This window comes from Sphaeramia orbicularis, chromosome 19 (assembly GCF_902148855.1).
Source record: "Sphaeramia orbicularis chromosome 19, fSphaOr1.1, whole genome shotgun sequence".
Taxonomy (NCBI): Eukaryota; Metazoa; Chordata; class Actinopteri; order Kurtiformes; family Apogonidae; genus Sphaeramia; species Sphaeramia orbicularis.
In genome coordinates this window covers 44,858,912-44,866,723 of record NC_043975.1, presented here as the reverse complement: position 1 = coordinate 44,866,723, position 7,812 = coordinate 44,858,912, and positions in this window count along the sequence as shown.

Genomic DNA, 7,812 nt, shown 5'->3' with positions numbered 1-7,812 from the left:
ATATTAGACTAAATGGTGATAAATCACTTAAGAAAGGTTAAAATAAAGACAAAAATGCATTTGAGAACTGGCATAAAAGTAGGACTGGGTCTTTATGGGTTAATTGTCACAACAGTCATTACAAATGCTTTAAAATAAAAAATGTAAAGTTTCCCATTGGGCCTGTGCGTTGAACCATCTAAATAAGCAGTATATTCCTGCTGTTAAGGTCAAACTCAGTATGTGTGGTGTCAGAAATCAGTATTTTAATCAAAGTATCAGTATTTCGATCAAGAATTAGAAACTAGTATTTTAATCAAAAGTATTCATTTTATATTCAAAAGCATTCATTTATATTCAAAAGCATTCATTTTATATTCAAAAGCATTCATTTTATATTCAAAAGAATTCATTTTATATTCAAAAGTATTCATTTTATATTCAAAAGAATTTATTTTATATTCAAAAGCATTCATTTTATATTCAAAGTATTCATTTGCATACCAGAGGTTAAATTTCAGTGTAATGTGATGGTTGTAACAGAGTAGTTGACTTTTTTTTCTGGGCAGACCCACAAAAGAACGAACACATGTAGCCATCAACAGAACACATGAATTTATGCAAAGTTACAAAATGGGGCAGGCAGAAAGAACATGTGAGCTCATGGACAGTTACGGAAAACATGGTGTACAAAAGTACAGGAGTGGAAATTTTTTAACATTCTGTGAAGTACTTTACTTTTTCCGGGAAAAGTTACATATTTATATGATAATTAAATACTGTGAATTAGTTGCGTATGTATATGTTTTGACCAATCCTGACACTCACCAAAAAGACCTTACCCTATCGGAGACTAGCTAAAAAGGAGGGTTTCTGACGTGACTAGATTAATGTTCAAAATATGATAAAAAAGGGAGCGTAGGGGTATGGTCTATACCTACAACCCAACCTACTTTTGGTCCAATAAAAGCGGTCTCCCAGGGCGAAAAGTCAGTTGTTTCTGCAGATGTCAACTCAGTGTTTATTTTGTGTATGAATAATGGGGCTGGGGATCATGGCCAATTTCCTTAATTGATTCAATTTTGATTCATAAGGTTCTGAATCGATTAATTGTGATTTGATTCAGTATTAATTGATTGGTAACACTAAATGAATCTGAATCAAAGTACAGTTTTGAGAGTTGTAACTTGATTATTTGACTACTGCAGCCATGCAACACAGAATCAATATTGATATTAGAAAGGAAATAAATCTGACATTTCAGCAGTAATTAGCTGAAGGTGCTCTGAAATAATGAACAGGACAGAAACAGTACCATGTTTCTACAGTGGATCAGAACAGACTTCTGTCTCATCTTTCTTCTGTTTTATGGCTGGTGCTTCCAGCCTTAAGGCACATTACTATCACCCTGGGGCACTGACACCAGTTTGCCCCCTGAAACAGAATCATGTTAGGCCCTTGGTACAAGAAGCTCACTGGAGGGGGAGTGTGGGTGGAGCTTCGTGATTTCCACTTTACCTTTTCCTCTAACTCCGCCCTCAGCCACAGGTGATCGAAGTTAATTTTCTAGAACCACCAGCTTCGGCGACCCGCCTCCACCTGCCAGTTCCTCCGCACTGAGGGTTCGAGTTTGAGGCCGGGAGGAACTCCCGCGGAGGGGTTTTCCCCACCCTTCCTCCACATTCCCCCTGTGCCAGAACCGTCGCAAGCACGACCAAGACTCCCGCGAGGGGCTCGTGAGACGGAACTGGCCGTGCTTCCATGTCGGAGGTTTCCGGGTCATTTACTCGCAGTCCTGCTCTGAAAAAAAATCGATCTCATCGACCATTAACCGATTACACAAAATTAAAAGGAAATCGATCAAACTCATGTTTTTTACTCAGCCATACTAGATTAATGTTCAAAATATGATAACAGGAAAAGCACTCGGAGAGCGCAGACGCCAAGGCAGATCAGTGCCCCCCGCCCAATCACCACCAAAATTTAATCATTTCTTCCTTGTGCCAGTATCAACATTTCCTGAAAATTTCATGAAAAGCCGTCCATAATTTTTTGAGTTATCTTGCTAACAAACAAACAAAACACACATACACAAAGCAAAGCGATCACAATACCTCCTGGTGGAGGTAAAAAGGGAATGTAGGAGTATGGTTCATACCTAAAACCCACCCTACTTTGGTCCAATAAAAGCAGTCTCCCAGAGCGAAAAGTCAGTTGTTTCTGCAGATGTCAACTCAGTGTTATGTTGTGTATGAATAAACACTGTATGCGGCTCCAATTCTGCTCCATCTCTGAGCTGGTCTTTGGCTCCATGTGACTGTTACTGGACAAAGTTCCACTACATAGATGGAAGTACAGAGACATAAATACAACTGGGGAAGACTGTCAAAGAGACCAGAGATGTCTCCCACTTGTGGTCGTAAATTTTACACGACATATGTTTTAGTGTTTTTCCGCCAGGAGGTATTGTGATCACTTTGCTTGTGTGTTTGTTTGTTTACGTGTTTGTTTGTTTGTTTGTTAGCAACTTTACGGGAAAACTATTACAACCATCTTTACCAAATTGTACCCACAGGTAGGCCTAGGCCCTGGGACCAACCCATTAAATTTTGGGCCAAGTAGGCCAAAGTTCAAGGTCACAGCAAGGTCACAAAATCTACAATTTTCCTATCTCTCATCATTGAGTACTTTTCGAAAATTCATAAAAAATTCAAAATGACTCTGATTAGCCTCCAATTTGATCCAGCCGTAGCTTATAACAATACCTTGTATCTGGCACAAAATTGTCTGCATCCACTGTGGAATGTGGACTCTGTGGACATTTCAATTTAACATTGAAAATGCCATTTACAACACATTTTTCATTATAACTCAACAAATATTGATTGGAATTTAATATAATTTGACATACAAATGACTGGTACCAAGCTTCAACTTTTTCTGCTGTATGGAACAACCTGGAAACTGTTTAATTTAAAAAGAAATAGTCGATCCACACATGCACACTGTTCGGGGTGTTTGGCGGAGGTTTGTGTTCTCTGAACACTTGTTGTGAATTATCAGTTTTATTAATTGGTCCATGAACACTGCCTCATCAGTTTGTTGGACGACCATAAGCTGATGAGGAACATTCAGTCCTATTCATGAAGATGCTCATTTACTCATTTACATGGTTTTTCTGTCAAAGCTGCTGTGCCCCCACCACCACAATCAGAATCATAACTCTTTGTGCATTCAGAGCAGCTTAAAGATGGCACAGGTAGAACTGGTGACTCATCCTACCACTGTTTTTTTTTTTTTCTTTCCCTCCTCCTGCTGTCTCATTCGATCTCCTTTTCTTCATGGATGCCCAACAGACCGGGATCATTTCTCATCCAGTATTCTCTCTAGTCATTACCTTTATCTCCCCCCATCACTCTCTTCCCACTTCCTTTCACTCCCACTCTATTCTAGACTGTTCTGTCAAACCCCTCCCTGGATCCTCCCACCATCTACAGTCTGCCGTGGTCTGTCAAAGCCACATGAACGCTACCAAATGATGCAGACGGACTGTGTGCACGCTTCTGCTGGAGGTCACCGTTAATGTAGACCAGTGGAAGTGTGGCCAGATGGTGGGTGTCTGGTCCAGGGAGGGGTGACACAAGGTCAACAGCATTACACTGAAGCAGCAGACAGTCTGAGGGCAACGAGGGCAACTGAAGCAGCAGACAGTCTGAGGGCAACGAGGGCAACTGAAGCAGCAGACAGTCTGAGGGTGACAGCGGCACATGAGCAGAGAAAGTTTAGGGACAGAAAGGCTGACAAATAGGCAGAGTTATTACCAGAGTTATTATCGTTAACGAAAACTAATGAAATGATGAAAACTAGAATTGAACAAAACATTTTTGTTAACTGAAATAAATAAAAACTTTAATTAAAAAAAAAAAATGATAACTGAAACTGTATTGTGTGCTTACAAAACTAACTAAAGTGGATAAAAATTATGGATAAAATTCCCTTCGTTTTCATCTTTGTCAACGTCGGATTGATATGAAATTGATTATTTCACTCTAGCAGTTTTAGCTAGTGGCACCATACGACACTTCACGGTCCTACACTTCTAGTCACTTGTGTTTCCAGTCGTCTTCTGGTCCCCACTCTACCTGGAAACATGGAGAAAAGTTGGGTGAAAGCAGCAGAGTCCTGTCTGGGATTTATTGGAATACGACGGCAAAGAAGATAAAAAACACAACAAAACTAAAATTAATACTAAAACTAAACTAAAACTAAGCATTTAGAAAAAAAAGAAAACTGATAAAAACTAGTAAACCTGTTCTAAAATGAATTAAAACTAACTGAATTAGAAAAAAAGAAGTCAAAACTAAAAAAAACTAAACTATAATGAAAAATCCAAAACTACTATAATCTTGGTTATTACACCGTTTAACTGAAATACTGAAAAAGTTTGAAGATCATTTTGTGTCTTTATTATTCAAGTAAAGGAAAAAAAGAAAAAAAGGAAAAAAAAAAAAACAGTTTTGAAACAAAAAAATCAAATCAACATTTGAAAACAAAAATGAAGGTTTCAAAATTTTTAAGCTGAACTAAATCGATTGTGTTCCCACCGCATTATGGATTGTTGTGGTTCGATGGTAAAATTAGGAAAATAGTATTGTTTGATTGTTGTCTTAAGTTAATGATAAAGGTGTAAAAGCACTGAGGGATAGGATTAAATAAGTTCATACTTCTTCCTACTCTTTTTCGACCATGCAATATTCAGACTTGTATGTGCTTGAAGATAGATTCTGTCCATTTAAATGTTATTTTGTTTTTGTCTTAATTTGCTTTGTTTTGTTTTATTTTGTTTCTTTGCATGTTTGAAATTAAAAAAAAAAAAAAAAAGAAAGTGGGCAGGAGGACCAGGCACCTGCCACACTGTCAATCAGAAGCAAGCTACCAATAGAAATCCACCCCTTCTGCTCGTGTAGATCCCGCCCATCATGTTCAGTTCAACTTGACAGTAAAACTTTATGCTTCGCAAAAGACTTTGATGTGCAAAACTTTTCAATTCACAAACAATTTTGACCCAGGATTAAGTACCACTTCAATTTGGGAGCAAAACTTTTTGATTCACACAAGATTTAGAGGTGCAAAACCTTTTCAAATGGCAAAACATTTTTGGCCTTGAAGCAGAAGTTTCAGATCTGAAATGAAAGAAAATTAAAACAATAATTTGGCTCAGCTTAAAAATTTTAAAACTTTTATTTGAGTTTTCAAATCTTGATTTTTTTTCTTTCAAAACTGTATTTTTTGTTTGCCTTTTTTTCCTTTGCTTGAATAATAAAGACAAAATCATCTTCATAAAAAACTGTCATAGTACAAACAGTACTTTGAATCCACATACAAACTCCTCTGATTCTTTGCATGACATATTCTTTATTATCATCATTATTATAACTGATATTATAAAAGCCAAGTGGCGTGTGTGTGTGTGTGTGTGTGTGTGTGTGTGTGTGTGTGTGTGTGTGTCCGTACACAGCTATTACAGTTTGTCATCCTGCTGTATTTTTGTTCAGTGAACAGACTAGTGTAAACAGTAACAGTACTATTTTGCCAGATATCAGTAATTTTTAATATAATATCCTTATAATCCTGTTTCTATGTCCAGAACACTTTGGCAGTGACTGCTGGACAAATGTGGTACAACATGAACGAATTCACAACAGCAGAAAAACGACCACATCTAGAACCTGTGGAGCCACACGAGTCAGTCCACTGTATGTTTACTGTCCTCCGTTTTTGTAAACAGATACACATAATTCTGTTTATTAAGTTGTCTAATAAAAAACAATCGTTGTCGATACTATTGTGTGTGTACTTGTATTGTGTGTACTTACACTGAAGACAACACTCAGACAGACAGTGCAGTCTGATACATATCATTACTTGGACAATGACATCATAGAATAATCTAATGCACTTGTTCTGTCTTGTCATTTTTATCCAACAGGAAATGCAGTCATTTGTAAATCTCTGTACATTGCAGTCAACATGTGGTTGCCAATGGAAACACAAACATATGCACCAACATACACTGTCCCTCTTTGTCTGTTCTCTTTCACAAAAACTTCTACCCTCATCTCATAGAAAAGACCAAAGGCTTTTGAGCACCACTTGAACTACTTCATGATGAGTTCATTATAAAAGATTGAAAGCAAAGTGTTTTTTTTTTTTTCCAAATAAATATATGACCTAACAAAGTAGACTGTACATATTAAATCACAGTAATGAACCTAATGATGCACCTACTGCTATAGCAGAGAACTGGAACAGCTGAAACTGCTGCAGGCTTTGTTACATAAATATTTCTCTGTTTATTTGTTTGTTGATATAAAGCGCCATGAATAACAGTGTGTATTTATGTGTGTATACATACACCAACACACACACACACACACACACCACACAAACAACACACACACCAAACACACACACACGCACACACTGTCATACTGTTAATTCTGTAATTTTGTGTAAGTCCATCAGTATTTTGTCCGTTTTATTTTTAATCTACTTAGCTCTATTGTAGCATATGTGTAATTACGATTGTAATTATTGTTATTACATGTAATAACACTAATAAGCATATAATAATAGGCTAGTGCTAATAATCAGAAGATTAGGATCACTCAAGGAGAGGAGAGAGACAGAGACTGAGGTTTGCGCTGAAATAGGTTACATGTCTTGAAAATAATAACAACAAACATCAACATATAACAGACTGTGTAGTAATGAATAGACAACTGAAACAAGCTGCGGCAGTTCAGTTTGAACAAGAATGCAACACCATAGTTCACAGTCTGATTTGTTGACCAGTAGAGCAACAAAGAAGACGAGTCCCCAACATAAAGTTAGTACAGTTCAGTACCCACACTGGGATTGTATGAAGATGCGTCCATGGATCCAGGTATTGCAGTAGAGTTTGTGTGAAGGGGAAGAACTTTAGAAGTGGGCAGTGGAATGAGTATGTGTGGGGAGGAGTGGGAAAAATGGTGTGGGGCTGAAGGAGTCCTCCTACCAGCCAAGCAGCAGAATGCCGTAGGGGGCTCTTCGCACTGGGTAAGCGCAATCATTGAGTTCATGGGCTAGGCTCAAAGCCTGGTTCGTTAGCTCACCATCGAATAGAATAATCACAAACCCTGGCCTGTATAGAAATAGGACTCAATTACTGCACAGACCACAGGTTAAATCCAGGTGCACACAATACTACCAGCTGTATTAATTACTTAATCAAATTTAATCAATAGTGCATTCATTCGTCCAATGAACATACATCAATCATATTTTAAAATAGATAACATTCACAATTAATCATCAATCCATGTATTAATCAGATCATTAATACAGTTAATTAATGATGAAAATAAATACACAATTAATCATCAATTCATGCATTAAACAAATCATTAATACAGACAAATAAGTCAATATCATGAAAATAAATAATATACATTATTCATTAATTCGTTCATGTCATTAATGCAATAATAAGTCCATGTCACAAACTCAAGGTTAACAAGGATGGACATTAAGTTGAGGTAGACTTCGTTTGTAAGTGGCAGCAAAATAACTGGCTAACCACATCCAGATGAATTAATTAGCTGCAGCTAAGCTAGCATAGCTGGCACAATGGAAACTCACCAATCCAGTGATAATTTTGGTTCATACTGGTCCGTTTAACACGGCTTGGGTCTCAGTGGACAGCTCCTAAACCACCACAATGTGTACACTGAGAATTAACTCATTAGCGGTTATGAAAGAAGTACAAAGTACGTTCAGACCAACCTTCAGTGT